Below are 16,421 nucleotides of genomic sequence, written 5' to 3' on the forward strand. Positions count from 1 at the left end.
TAATTTTCCAGGTAAAATATTTTTTTTAAAGGTCAATGTCATTCTTGAAGTAACTTTTAACGCGGAATCTATTGGTGATCTTCAATTTGACCTAAAGCTTCATCTTTAAGGTTATTTCAAGGTCAATTTTGTTTTTTTAAATAGGAACCTTCATTTTAGACAAAGGAAATAGAAAGAGCGAGAAATTTTACGTCCAATCATGTGCTCAGGTCATCGTTCAAGAATGACCTTGAGCTTGACCTTTAAGGTTATTTCAAGGTCAACTTCATTTTAAAAATTAGAAACCCTATCTTTGACGACCTCAGTCAAAAGACCGAAAAACTTTACTTCCAAACATGTACTTAGACCATGGCTCAAAGTTGACCTCAAACTTCAGCTGAAGGCTTTTAGGCTTGATCCAGGTATGAGCCGGATCCAATCTGTACTGATTCGGTTCAGGTGTTTACAAAAAAGTTTAAAATCATTCTTGCAGAAACATTTAACGAGGAATAGGGTGGTGACCTTGAATTTGACCTTCAGTTTAACTTTAAAGGTTATTTTAAGGTTAACTTTTAAGAAATTGGGAACCCCTGTTTTTGACAACGGCAATCGTGAAAGCCTAAATTTTACGTGAAAACATGTATACACGTCATTGCTCAAGGATAACCTTCAAATTCAGCTGAAGTTTTTTAGGCTAGACCCAGTTATAATACAGGTCCAATCTGTACTGCTTCGGCTCAGGTGTTTCCGAAAAAGGTCGCGGTCATTCTTGGAGTAACTTTTAACGAGGAATCCAGTGGTGACGTTGAATTTGACCTTGACCTAGACCATCAAGGTTATTTCAAGGTCAATTTTTTACATTCTGTGTTTTCCAGGAACAACGACGTGGACGTAGTAAAACCTGTTCCCTTTGAGTTGCTTGATTTACGTGAGTCCCCTCGCCTGTCACATTTGACTATAAGCATTAAACAGTACGACATATAATTTTAAGTGATCGAATTGTTCTCTATTCACTTCTTTATAGTAATCTAATCGATGATAAAAAGTATCAATAACATTTTGGATTATTTCAATGGAAATGAGAGCTGACTCATCTATGATCCTTTACTATAATTCATCTAAATTTTCGGTTTTCGTTCTTAACACCCGATCCTTCAGATAACCCTAATAAAAATAATCTAGAGGCATCAAATCAGGTGACCTATCTAGCCATTTAATTTTACTTCTCTGGCCTATCCGCCGATCAACAAAAACCTCATTTAAGTAAACAGGAACGTCTCGTCCATAGCGTGCAGCTGCACCGTCCTGAAAAAGCTATGATTGATTAAAAGTTAGGATCTCCAACTATGCGTGCCATTATTTCGCTCTTTTTAGTACGTAGTATACAGATGATTTACTTATGTCATGCTTTGAGCAGCTCTGCGGATGGAATTATGCGGATTCTCAGTAAATGATAACAAAACATCTAGTGACGTCTCCTTATTTTTCGCTGACCTTGATTTGCCTGATTTAGGTAGATCTTTGACAATGCCGAGATTATTGAACTTTATAACTGTATTTTGAACGGTCGAGAGGGCAATTTGAGTTTTACCAAACCGAAAGGTTTCATTGGAAGCATTCATTACTCTCCTGAGAGATCTTCCTACTTGACCCCAACATCTCATCATAACATTTCCATCACAATCAAAAAGGTTAAACTTTTAACGCAGATAAACGTTTCCAAAAAATGAAAATTGTAGTCTGGTATTTTTACGTAAAAGCTCTACCCCATTTTTACATGTAAATTACTGCACTCATAATTGATAAAATTTTATTGTAACAAAATTTGAAATTCGTTGCTTATTGAAGCATCAATTTACAACGAAGCTTAAACTTGTAACTATTAAGTAATAACATTTTTATTTATTATTTTATCAAATTTTTTATTTTTTGTGAAGAAAGTAAAGAAAGGCTTGTAAATAAGGCTTCAAAGACATACATATTGTATTTGAATATAAATTTTATTCTGAATAAATTAATATCTCGTGCTTGCGTTGCTATTTTAGTTTTTTCCAGCAGAACCTTTTAATTTTGGATACTCTTCCGTATTGGTGAACATATTACCACATCACTTCTATAACAAACCTTTACACTCAATTTCGACAAGTGTAGGTTCTAAGAGTTGTTTTTTCTATACTTTATTGGCTCGCAAATGTTCTGTTATCGCTCTGAATTGCATGGCCTAATTATATTTTAGCGGTAATTGAACGCAACAATCTAATTCATAGAATCTTATAAAACATTCTTTCATTAGCCTGTTATCTGACATATGGAGTAACTTGACCACCAGTTCAACACACACTTAAAAATTCCTTTGTTTAAAGGTCTGATATCAGTTTCTAGTCGCACGAAGGGGTCTAGGGTATTTTTCAGCCAGCATATCATAGCCTGGAAAAAACGCATTCTGTATATAATCCAAATTTTATAGATAACGTAAAGACCATAATTCTAAACGATAAAAAGCAGTTGCATTTGCTATGCTACTAATAAGAAGAGTATGGATAGAAAAAAAGGATTATTTTTACTCATTTATGTGATATTAAGCTCTGTCAGTAGCCATAAGGCCCGTTGATGTGAAATAATGTACTGCCATTTAAAATGTTTTGTCGAGAAGAGAAGAAAATCCAGGTAAATGTGTGAATTAGTATGATAAAGCTTTTCATTACCCCAATAAAGCGATTTAAAATTCTTACATCTTCCTGGCTTTCTAAATAGGACTACTTTAGTATTTTCTATTTATAATTGAAGTCCTGTGAGATCGAAATATTCCGTAGGAATTTTAAGTTTTAATTTTGTGTCGTGTAATAAGCGACACGATCAAACGATATCATCGGCAAAGAGCATCAATAATATTTCAGTTTGCAGGTTTAAACATAAATCCTTTATTAATGTATATATGATTTAATCTATGTTGTCCAATTTTAAATCTAAACTTCACATTGTCGTAAAGATAGGCGCCTTGTGCATCATCCGTGGGTGCCCGTTGACCACTTATCTTGCCACTTAGCCATGAGGTTTGCGTCTAGTCGTCCTGCAAAAGTTGTGGAAGTTAGAAAAAGGGATGTAGTGCTCGTCCCAAAAATTCGGACGACTAGCCACGCTTATGAAAAATATTTGACTTCTCATCCCAAATTTCGGGACGACGAGAAACTTTGATCCATTATTTAGGTAATTCTCCAGCAAAGTATAAATTCGCACTTAGTTTTTGGTGAATAATAAAAATCCATCTGAAATACAAAAATGCAATTTTATGGAAAATGACCTATATATAACTTTATTACCTTTTTTGCTATAACTTTTGAAGCTCTACCGATTCAAATGGTCTTTTGAAGTAAACAAAGTCAATAAAAATGTAGTCTTTTTTGTTTGCGAATGAAAATGAATTATAGCAGATAAAATGAATTACTGATGAACGCAAGCTCGTTTAGACCGAAAAACCTGCTTAATAATGTTGATAATGCTTTGAATAATGTAACATGTCTCATCCCACTTTCCTAGCCTGTTTGCAAGTAGCGTCGTAAATATTTTGGTTACTGTGTTAAACAATTCCATACGTCTATAGTTTCATGGATCAATTCAATCTCCCTTATTGTATAGCATGTGCATGTCCGCCAGGGAAAACGTCTCAGGTACTGATTCTTTTTTAAGCATTCTATTAAACATATTAAGTACATAACTGACCCACTCTGGTGGCATATTCTGTTATTAAAAAGTATTTTAGCTTATCCCTAAATTCTATTTTACTCATCTCTTGATTTAATATATTCACGCAGAAAATTTCAATTTGCTTCACCACGTGTAAATGTTTTATAATTTCTATTAACATTACTCTGGGATGCTTTACATGCAGAACTGAACCAGGGTTCATTCTGGTTACTTGATGGTTACTACTGATGTTTGTAACAGATTTTTGCACTAACTATGTCATATTAACATTTTCATATAGAAGGTCTATATTTTTACTATTAAAATATAGCAATGTTGTAGTTGAGAGGTTTGAATAGAATTCACTAATTTAAGATTTATTCCATTAGATAATTTCAACTGCAGTTTGTTCTGCATTTGAACTATTATTGTTGCGTCGCAACACAGTTTAGAATTTAAGTTTACAGGCTTGTCTTGGTACGACCACGTGTAGCTCTGTCTGACGGAAGGTAGAAGAGCAGGGGGTGAAGAGTAAGAGCGAGCATGCGCAGGCATGAGAAACGATGTTAGCGCCACACCGAATATTCAGCGCACTTTCTGATGGGCAGGAGAACTGCGCTGAGTATCCATGGGTTCGTGCATGTATATGTATATGCTAATCCTTACATGCGTTGAATCTCAAAATAGTTAACCGAAAACGAAGATTAAAGACAAAATGAAGCAAATAAGAAACGAAAAATGAGAAATAAAAGATAATTAGAATTCTATTTCTCATTTGTAGTGTCTCATCAACTTCATTTTGCCCTTATTCTTATGACAAGAAAAAATTACATTAAGATTGAAGAATTACATTGGAATTTTTTTTAAAAAAGCAACTTTGATTTATAGTTTACAAATTTTTCTGGACATATTATTTTGAAAACTTTTAACATATTGAACGTCGTGCTGGGAACTTATGATCTATCACTTGCTTGTCATTAATTTTGTTAAGCCCACAAATACTCATTGAACACGTTTTTTATCCATTTTAAATAATTGTTTATCTGTCACCAGTTCACCATGCAGCAGGCGACAACTAACAATTTACTTTGCGCGCACGCGCGTGGCCTTCTGCGTTTCGCATCAGCGCCATCTACGATGGGCAGAACAACTAGTTTGACTCCCCTCCCTGCCTCTCAACCCCCCGCGCCAAAGTTTTCCAAATTTGTAATTTTCCGTGCGAGAAGCTACGTCGCGTGCGATCCTGGGTCCGACGTGCGGTTGCGATTAATTGTATTTGCGAATTAAACGGATACTAAAAAGTGATCGGAACCCTCGAAAGCAAGCATCACATAAAATAGCCATGAAATAGTGTTTGTCGTTCTTAAATCCTGTCCGATATCATTAAGTATATGGTAAACAAGCAAGAAGACATGTTCCTATTCAATAAGAATTACATAAAAGTATGTTCATAGTAGTATAAAGTAGTTTGTGTTCATTTGTAATTGTTTTATCATTTACATTACCTCAAAAAACCCAATAAACCACTGAAAACGCAAAAATTATTGACTTGTACCATTTCCACCCTCCTCCCCTTAATCTAGTAACCACACAACCTCATAACTCTATCATCCTCTTACCTCGTAATAATATAACCCCGTAACCTCAAAATCCCGTGACCTCATTCAGACGAAAAATCTTGTTTGGAAACACAAAACAATTTCGTTAGTTTTTCTTGTGCAGTATAGACATGGGTAAGTAGCTCTATATCCCCGAAATCTCATAACACCATAACCTAAAAACCCCTTCACTTTTTTTATTTTTTATTCGTCTGAAAATACCAATGCCAGTAAAGCCATGACAACGATTTTATTTCTTCTTTCTATCTCTTTAGTCTTCTAAAGATTTGTGCAATGGAATTCGTCTCCGCTTCTTGCCACTGTGAACACTACCTTCTAAGCATCAAACATAAGTCTGCCATCATATTCGTATTCCATCTATCTTAGTAACTTCTTTCCATTTTCTTGGGAAGTTTTCCAGATGGGAGTCAAGAAAGTGTAGCTTGTAACTCATAAAACAACCCATTTTTTGTAGTTTTTTAGCAAGTCAGACACCAATTCCTTGTAGTTGTCACTCTTGTGATTGCCTAAGAAATTCTCAACCATATTCTTAAAGCGCAGCCATGCAACTTGTTCCTTGACATTCATTGTGGCAATTTTGGTATATTAAAGACTTCTTTCAATTTCTCGCTCGATAAAGCTGGGAATCGTTTAAATAAATAAGCAAAACACATCCCTTCTTTATCCAAAGCTTTTACGAACTGTTTCATGAAACCGATTTATTGAAGATTCTTAACTTTATCGATATTGTGTAGATTTTCAGCCTTCATGGTTTGAGGGTTGATTTACTGTCGGTAAGTTTACCATCTCTGATGATATAACAGATTAATTTAAAATCAATCTCCATCTTAGCCACAGTTACAGCAAGGGCTACTTCATGATCTTTCTCCGTACTTATCTTACACGTGGATGGAAGCTTATGTTGCGCAGGACAGCATTGCGTACTGAATTTTTACAAATGACTGGAGTTGAATTCTTCTGTGTCAGTAAAACAAAAAATAAAATCGTCTTTGCTCTTGTGCTCCCGCCAAACAGTTGGTGTAACAAACTTTATTTTCGTAGCATGCTCATTATGTCGGTTCAACATTGATCTGATATATTTAATGAATTTTTTGAGTGAATTTTAAAAAACAATTCTTTATCTCAAAATCACCGCACACGTAGCAGTACCGATCACCGTTTCCAGTACATTCATGTACATTTTCTGTCGAAAGTGATCGTGTTTTGCAATTTTTCATATTAGCCATAGATGCGTCAAAAATCGACACGGTAAATCTCCCGTTCCAATCGCGGGTGGGTCCACCGGTCTAGAAGTGAGAACCCCCATATCTCCCTAGGACTAAGCACGGGGGTTTTCCAACTTTGACAAGGACAACGTCATGTGGACGTCGGACACACTTCGACTTCATCCTCACACCCTATCATCCACCTGCCGGACAGCGTGCTTTCGCTGATTCTGTTACCTCAGAGACTTGAAAAATAGAACATTCCACACATCTTTCTAAGAAGCATTTTCACCATCTCCAGTGTTCGTTAAGGCAGCAGGATTTCAAATTGTGGTTGTTTTTTGCGTCACAATTGTTAAAGTACCACGAAAGAATATAATTCTATCACGGGGAAAAATGTCTAGTTGGGTTAACAAGGATTCGGGTTAGCCGTACTACACAGTCTAGTAAAATATGAATATACAGAGTTCGAGTAGTTTTTTAGAAAAGTAAGTATGTTTACAGGATCTTTAGAATAGGTTTAAAAATGTATGCAATACAAGGAAGGTAAAGGTCTTTTATTAAACACTGGTCAAAAGTATGATTTCATATTTCACAAAAAAATCACACGGCCTGAAACATCATCTTTAAAACAACATGGTGACCGACACTGGAGAAAAACAAAGTTAACGTTCCTTGCAATATAGCCTTGTAGGAGAAAAGGTTCCACAAATTCAGCAGATTATCCACTGTGTCGTCACGGTAGTTACTTATTCTAATACGCGTAAATAGAAGCAAAAATCCACACACGTCGCTTTCCGCAACTTTGAAAATGGTCAGAATAACGCGCGGTACACGGAAATGCAAGCGGCTGGAAGAAGCTGAAACTGACGATGCCGAATATTAGGCAGGCGAGCTAGCCGCTAGAGTGAAGAATAGTGATGATGAAGGGTGTAGGAGGGAGGAACGAAAGGAGTACAGGTGTGGTGGGGGGACATTGCTACTAGATATCTCGTTATAGGAACTATTTGAAGTAACACGATGAATCGATAAAATGTACTAGACTGCTTACAAGACATTGAGTAGGAGTAACGAAACTTCTGTCTTAAATTTACTAGATGCGCGTAACTAAATTCATCTAGTTGACCCAACTAGACCTTTCTCTCCATACAAAAATATTGTAAAAAAGATATTGGACTATAAGCAAGTGAGGTATCAGAGATGTCTGAGAGAGGTTTAAAAAAATAGTAATGAAGTAGACCTTGATTCATGATTTTACTCACGTAACTCTTATGATTTCAGGGTTTTGAGGTTAAGGTGTTATGGGATTTCGGGGTTATAGGGCTATAATAAAGATTTTATATTTACTAGGGATACTACCCATCACTATGTTGCACAAGAACAACTCACGAAATTTTTCTGTTTTCCCAGACAAAACTTTCTTCAGATTTTTGTGGTTTGTTGGGTATTTTTGAGGTTATGTCAAAATCTTGACGTGTAGCGGCTTAACGAGTTGCATATTCGGTCTCAGCGGGAAAAAAATACATAGGAATATCATATTGGCATTCGAGACTCAGAAAAAAAAATTGTGGGGCTGTGTTATTCTTCCTCAGTTTCGATATCTTCCTTAATCCACCCATAAGTTTTCGATGTGAAAGTTAAAATACATTTCTGAAAAAAACTGAGACCCAATAATTTCTTAAAAAGCGTAGGATTTATGGGTCTAATTTATCATTTTTGCCCATTTTTATTATTAAACTTCAACTTCTGACAAAGTTGAGCAAAATAATGGTAAAAAATTGAACGTCACGTGGAATATCCTCGAATTATCATTACAAAATGCTTAGCGTGCTCAAGATGAAAATCATTTAGTTGAGCGATGTTCGATCTTCTGATCTTTGACAGCACACAAGAAATAGAAACAAAAGCTGAAGCCGCCGCTCGACCAAGCCATTTTGGCCCTGCGTACGCCTCTACATTTTTCAAGATCATTTGAGAATCACTGAACATCTTTACAGTTTTTGGGCTTATTTATAAAGAGATTTCAAGGAAAATTTCCCATGGCTTAACCATTTTCAACATTACTGTAAGGCATGTTTTTAATTAATATCTTTTTTTTTATTTTATAATCCTTAACGGTACTGTATGTAGCATTTTCAATTATTCTTAATCAGAAATCATGTAAAGTTTTGGTAATCTTCTATAGGTGTGACTTAAATCTTAAATCTACGCCTGAAAAATAATTAAACTAAAGAATATATTTTTTAGATATTTCTACTATGAGACTCATTAAAATTGGAGTTGATAACAATTTAAAATGTAGGAAGAAAAAAAGGATTCGAAAATTCTAAAGCTTTTACTGTAGTTGCTTATATATCTGGTATCAAGGCCATGTGATGAGTATAACAGCTAATCAAATCAGCCCTAAGATCAATATTTTTCACCCATATTGAAAAATAAAAGTTTAAATAATGCGGAAATTTTTGTCGGGAATTTTAATAAATAATAAAGGATAGTTCGTAGCCTTGCAAAGATTTGGAGGAAGAAAAAAGTTTATTTATGCAAATAATGATTATCGACGGAAACATTTAGGTTTTACAGCAGAATTTTGACTTTTAACCTTCTCTGACGGTAATCATGCAATCTGTTTTACCCACAGACCCCTAGAAGTTCAGTTGTTTACTCGCTGCGCTAGTGCTGCTTTGACACAGCTGATACCAGACTGATACGTATGTTAGACCAAATAGGTTTATTTGCATTTCAGGTGCAAGCATTAGTTTTTACATTATTTGTGCATAATGTTCGTGAGCGGTTTTTGTTGTTTTGCTCCACTTTGATAAATATAAACCTCATAACCAGTCCTTTGACAACATTTCAAATTGCTTGCAGGGTTTGACGACAGCACGGTTGGTATTTTTCCAAAATAGTAATTAAAAAATAACTTTTTCACTATTCTAATTATTTAGGACCAGAGACACATTCTTGCATGCCTTCCATTTATCGTGCCAAATTTTTAACACGGTATCTCATTCCGTGTGGACGTAAGTAGGGAAAGAAAACTTCCACTGGTATTTTCCTCAAAAAAACTGTTTGCTTAAAATTTTCACCGGGGCAAAGCAGAGACATGGACTTTATTACCTCCTCTTTCATTTCCCAAACTTTCATGACGATACCTCATTTCGTTTAGACGTAAGTTGGGAAAGAAAAATTGAAGACCAGGTTTGGTCACGTGACCCTCTCGTCACATGGCCTTTAAGAAAATTTAACTACTATATTAAGAAAAAAGGAAACGAAGATCATTTTTAGGCCGATTAAGTCTAATTTTTACTTATTTCCTCCACGAAGGATAAATTTGATATTTTACACTAAAGATATATTGTTTACTTATTTCACTATTTAAATTGTAATAGCTGTTAAATTTACCATTCAGGTAGATCTTTAAATTACAAGATTAAGGAACATCAACATCATAATTCCAACCTACACAAAATGACGGGACTTAAAAATACAGAAGAGAGAGAGAGACGTTTAACTGTTTAATATTTTTTCATCAACAACAACAAATAAAGTGTAAAGATCAAATATCAAAACTGAAAACTTCCAGTTTTTAAAGGTTATTATGTAAGAATTAATTTGAAAAAAAACTTTTACCTCAATTTATTACAAGGATTTACAGTGAAACCTCGATATAACCATTCCGCTTATAACACATTCCCGAATTTAATGACAGGTGAAATTATATTTTGAAATCGTCTGTACAATAACGTGTACGTATAGCATATACTATATATATTATATTATTATATTATATTATTTTTTTGCTGAAATTTAACTGTACTTTATTAAACATGTGCTTCATTTATTCTTTTATTGATTAATCTTCGCAGTGATTGTAATTGCTACTTTTGTTAGCATAATTATACATGTAATATTATATGTAATGTTGAGCGAGTAATTTTCGAAAAATTGACTTGTAATGAAAAAAAGCTTTTTATTGTTATGATATTTCTTTACTCGATGTTTTCTCCAAATGTATCAATTTGATCAAAAAATGATATCTTAGGAAAATATGCATCTCTGGGAGTGGGCCAACTTTTAATTCAATATTTTTCCTATAAAATCAATTTGGAGAAATTTCACCTGAATTTTCGGCGTCTTTGAAGCTGCCTCACAACACTTTTGCATCCAGGTAAGTGCCTGATGATGCGCAGGTGCTATTTCTAATGTCAGAACCTACATGTACACCTTATCCGAGACAAATATACAATAGGGTAGCATGGGCTCAGTGTGCCAAAATTTACTTTTCATAACACTGTGTTCAAACGAAATTAGGTATTGCCCTTAGTTTTTGTTAAAAAATATGGCTCAAGACGAGCTGAGGGTACCGCAGCCTGCTTTATTTCTAGGCGACATTTTTTTATTGTTTAGCGCTGTCCTGAAGCTCGAAGTGCTATAGCTATCAACATGCATTATGTTACAGGAGTACATTTAAATGAAACAGTGTATGAACTCTGTTGCGCCCTACCATGGAGGTCGAGTCGAACGCACGTTGCCGTGTTAAAATGATTGAGCAACTGCAATGAACAGTAACGTACGTTACTTAAAGAAAAAAGTAACGTACGTTACTTAAAGAAAAAAGTAACGTACGTTACTTAAAGAACTTTTCATGCTATTTATACTAAATTAAATATGTATGGAGTCTAATTGTTAACGAAATATGCGGGTTTCTTTTTTTATGATTTACAGAAGTTTTTAATCATTTGCATACTTTTTTATAGTTTGTACTTTTTTATAATTTGCCTTTTTTGGTAAAAGATTCATTTTTTTTAAATTAATTAATTTAGTTGAAATTTACTTTTTTTGAAAGTAAAAATCAATTTTGAAATCAAAAATTTAAATAAATTTGTTGTCGAAACTGTCTAGTATTAAGGAATTTTCCGCAACAGTAAACATCAGTGAGAATAAGTGGGGGTAGAAATGTCTCATTAAGACCTCAATTTAGCATCTGAGCAGAATACAGAATCATTTGGAAATTAGTTTAATTTTAAACTTTAGATAAGAAAGTTCTACGAATACGAAATGAAATGGAGTTCCTGGAGAGTACAAGAAAGTTTGAAAAGCATATTTCAAACGTTGGTGCGGTTAACTTTTTATTAAAGTGGAATTCGCTTGCAAAAACTAAAACATGCGGTGACTGCGACTAGGATTTACATTCAAAAACATAATAATTTTTAACCAAAATAAAAATAATTTTTTACCAAAAATAGACAAATTTTGGACGAAATTTAAAAGTTTATAATAACCATTGTTATAAACAATTCTTGTGTTAAAATACATAAAAATTGAGATTTTTCAAAATCATAATTTCCTTTAATCGCCAGAGCGGCTTCAGTTATTCCATAAAATAATAAATATTTAAGAATTTTTGATAAAATAAAATAATTTTAATTTTTATAAATAAATTAGATGAGCAAATTCAAAATTTGGATGAAAATCTCAATTTTAATATTTTGATACCAGAATTGTTAACAACAATGGTTATTATCAACTTTTAAATTAGTGTTGTAATCAGTTACTAAAGCGTAAAAAATTGTTATGTACAAAATTTCAGTTTCTCCATGCTTTGAGTGACAAAATTAGTAATAAAAAATAGGGGAGACAAAACTTCGGAACGCCAAGCTCTTTAGAATTTAATGTATTTTAATTTAAAACAGAAAAATTCAAAATTGGACCAAAATTGAAGGGACTGGACATTTTTTAAAGAAAAAAGTGCATTTCTTCCCACTGTATGCGCCTTCGACTCGACCTCCATGGTAGGGCGCAACAGAGTTTATACACTATATATCCGCTTGAATGTCCCCTGTAACATAATGTAGAAGCCAAAGGTTGAGAGCCGTCCAGCTTGGAGATCGAGTCCAGCGCTGAACAATAGAAAAAGGTCGTCGAGAGATCAAACAGGCTGCGGTACCCTCAGATCGCCTTAAGCCAAAAATATATATGTAAAAGGTATTCAAGTTCAAAATTATAATCATAATATAAATGTTTAGACCAGACATGCCCAAGCTGCAGAAATTCCCGCCAGCCACACATGTTTTGCGCTTCCCACTATTTTGGCTGGAGAGCGAGAGTGGTGGTAAACGCGTGCCTAGATGCCCTCCTCTCCTACCCAAGCAGCATCGCAGATATGAAATATCTGTTAAGGTGCTTGGGGCGACTAACTTTCCAATATAAATTTGCATTAGTGACTAGAATTTTAATTATTTTATTTCACCATGTTTACATTTGTCTTCAAGTAATGTAATTCAAAGGAGAATTGTGCAAAGTATTTATGTCTGCAAACTGTCAACATTCTTCTCATCATCACTCACCTGTAAAACTTTCTCTTTTTTTACAGCATTCCTACAGTAAAATACACCTGACTGCTGTATAAAAAATATCCTGCCTCAAAATGTTAACTATCTTGATGATACACAGGTAGTTGGACTGTGAAAACTGTAAACGCCAACCTAAACCCCGGCTTAAAGTCTTAAAACTTAGAGACTTAAATTAAATTTTTAAACTTAAAAATATCAAAGCGGTGGGCTCAAATTAAATTTCGAATATTGTATTTAACACATATACTGTTTAGTTTAGTAGAACATATCTGAATTTATTGATACGGAATAGGATTCAGATTTTTAAATTATATTTAATTTCTGTAACGTACCACTCTTGCTCTCCAGCCGAAATAGTGGTAAGCGCAAAACATGTGTGGCTGGCGGGAATTTCTCCAGCTTGGGCATGAAACTTTTTGCTGAATTTTCAGGTATGGTCAGGCTCCAGCCGACTTCATTTTTTCTACTACTTCTTGGTTTATTCATGTATCTTAGTGCGAGTGATCTTACTCCAACAAGGATCTTTTGTCCACAGGAATGTCAAAGTAAGGAAATTTTGAAACTTTTAATTTTTCAAATAGCGATTTGAAAATAGCATTATCAGCATCTACGAATTTTTCCGATTCCAATGATATATTACTTGCCTACAAAAGTTAAAAATTTGAAGGAGTTTATAATCTAGAAACATCAGATTGACAGTCAATTTAATACTAAATACTTCTCAAATTTTCAACCTTTATATTCTTTGGAATCGGAACTATACGTAGATTCCAAATGTATTACTTTTAAGTCACTGATCGCAAAATTATGAATTTTTTAATCTCACATTTTCTAACAAAGGACCCCTGAGGAAAGGAATGGTCGGGCCAAGCTCGCAGGTACTGCCCTGAGAGTAGGTCACAGGGCAGCCAGGGCAGGCTACCCTGCCCAGGGCAAGAGCGTGCGACCACTGGTTTAGACCAGTGAATCCCAAACTTTTCATGCACTTTCTGGGAAACGGCAGTGCCGCCACCCTCACATTTTTTCACAATACCCTGCCGCCAAGGGGGGACACTTGACTGCTTCACTGCTTGACACACCATGCATCACGCGAGAGAATTAGAACCGGTTGAGAAAAATTAAAATGTGTTAAGATGTCAATAAATTAAATTGTAATTAGTTGAATCAATTTCCTAATCTAATTTTAAGGAAATAAAAAGAAAGTTGAGGAAAATCGGTTAATACCTTCAATGCCAGTTGACAGTTATTGTAATTTTGCGTGTTCTTAACGATATGCTTATAATCGAAATGTTAACCGATTTTCATCAACTTTTTTTTTCATTTTCTTAAAATTACACCAGGAAAATGATTCAGATAATTGGAATTTAATTGAGCCGTATCTTTAGGATTTTAGTTAATAAAACAGCCTTAAATCTCAAGACAATGAAAGGGCCCTCATAGCGGGGGGGCTGCCGAGTGGCTGGGTCCGGGCTGGCTTCCCCCTCGAAGACTGCCCGGCCCGGAGAGGCATCCCCCTGTCGGCGGCAACCTCATCGGCCGGCGTCACTAGTTTGGGAATCGCTGGACTTTAGACAACTGGTATGATTTCAGAATAAGCTTGAAAATAAACAGACGATAAGAGAGTTTTTTTCGATAGCAATTTATTGTGAAATAGGCTAATTCCATAGAAACTCTGGGGTAGAAATTTCCGCTTGGCACTTTCATCCCCCCCCCCTTAGTTCTCATAATTTATTATTAACATTTTTTAAACAAAGCAAAATGTTTTGAATATTAAGCTGCCTGCAATAAAAGAATATATAATGCTGCTTCAAATTACATCTACTTGATGATAATGACACTTTAGAATAAGAGCTCAGGGAAAAAAGTAGATCGTTAAAAGAACTTTCTAAACCAGTAGTTCTAACTATTTTAAATTGAAGCGTAGCTTTTCGTCTGCGAATTTTATTAAATTTACTATTGACAATTTTGGTTAGTTAAAACGACTTCTTAAAAGAGTGGAATGAACAATTTGAAATAGTAGAATGCAATACAACACATTTAAATTTTATGCAAAAATAAATTTTTTCTTCCGACATATCGCTCGCAAGTTTGAGTGCGCCTAGGGCGCACGACTATTGTTTCTCACGTTTCGCGCTCGATGAGATGTTAATCTCGCGCTTCGCGCTCGAAAATGTATTTACCTCGCGCTCGATCTTTGTGCATCAACTTTTTAAAACTAAAGGAGAAAGCATTGACAACCCTAATTTGGTAATTGTGAATTCTCTTTTATTAAAGCTCCTCCAGCCATAACGAACATATTCTCATCACGTATCTCGTGCTTCACGCTCAAGTTTATCCCTGACATTTTATATCACTCCCATAAATGCATATTATTATAATTCAAAACTTACATTGGTACTAAAACGGACATAGTTTCATTTCCCGTTTGAAAAAATGCGAATTCTTTTTTTAAAAAAAATTTTGTCAAACATTTTATTGAAACTTTAATCTTTTATCCATAAACTGAATTTTCTCATTTCTCATATTTTGTTATGATTTGAACTTTACACATACGGTTTAATCAGCAGCCTTACATTTGCATTTACATATTTAAGAATCTTCGGAATACTGTGAAATTGTTGCATGAGAAATTTAATTGTTCGATTATCTATTATTTTGTATGCTGTTAAAATTGGAATTTTTGATTTTTCAAGAAAATTCAAAAAGTTGTTTTAATAATCTTATAGGGCACTTAGAAATCAAACTTTTTATCCTGGCTTTTTATCCTGGTTCATTTTCGTGTGTTTTTTGTAATTTTGTGAATACTTTAACTCTGGTAACTTTTGGTTTTATGAAAAAAGTCATCAGGACATCAGCCATACATACATACATAAAGACAAAGATTCAGAGAGAGACACATACGTAAAAACCTGTTTTTTGGATTTAGGGGGTCTCAAAACGTAGACCTTTGACAAAACTGGGAGGGTGTCAAATTTTATACAAATCTAATACCTTCTCTTATAAGAAGGTAAAAATGATTTGTAGATCTTTGGTAAATGCACAATTTTTCTTCTGTTATATTTGACCATATTTTGCAGTTTGGCCGAAAAATGTAATTTTTAGATTTTTCATCATTTTGTAAGCTGTTAAATTTGAATTTTTGATTTTTCAAGAAAATTCAACATTTTATTATAATAATCTTGTAGGGCATTCAAAAAGCAACTTTTTTTTTTACTTTTCTTCATATCGTGAATTTTTGATATCGTGACTTTTTGAATAATATGAATTACCGTACAGAGAATTTTTGAATTTCAAAAAAAGTGGTCTCAGAAATATTCAAAATGTGCCCACTTTTTCCATTTTTATCCAAAATGGCTGGCTAACGAACTAGACCTTTAATTTAAAACACTAAACGTGTATACCAAAGGCCAATCCCATAAATTAATTTTCTTTTAAGTTATCGTGTTTACAGACAGACATACATACATACTTACATAAATACAATACCAGGTGTATACATATGAAACCGGTATTGCCATTTAGCGGCCAGTAGGCACACTTGTAGGCACTGTCGGAACTTACCATTTGTGCTAATTGGCATA

The 16,421-nt window shown here is 34.2% G+C and overlaps 1 long non-coding RNA gene across 1 annotated transcript in view; it reads right to left on the reverse strand.

The window, feature by feature from the left end:
* Positions 1-2,942: 2,942 nt before the first annotated feature.
* The window catches only part of LOC117171432, a 28,616-nt gene continuing 15,137 nt past the window's right edge, over positions 2,943-16,421 (reverse strand). Inside the window, exon 3 of the long non-coding RNA XR_004466879.1 lies at positions 2,943-3,049. This is a non-coding gene — a long non-coding RNA (uncharacterized LOC117171432). The remainder of the gene's footprint in view (positions 3,050-16,421) is intronic.

The sequence above is a fragment of the Belonocnema kinseyi genome, chromosome 1 (genome assembly GCF_010883055.1).
Source record: "Belonocnema kinseyi isolate 2016_QV_RU_SX_M_011 chromosome 1, B_treatae_v1, whole genome shotgun sequence".
In the NCBI taxonomy this organism is placed as follows: Eukaryota; Metazoa; Arthropoda; class Insecta; order Hymenoptera; family Cynipidae; genus Belonocnema; species Belonocnema kinseyi.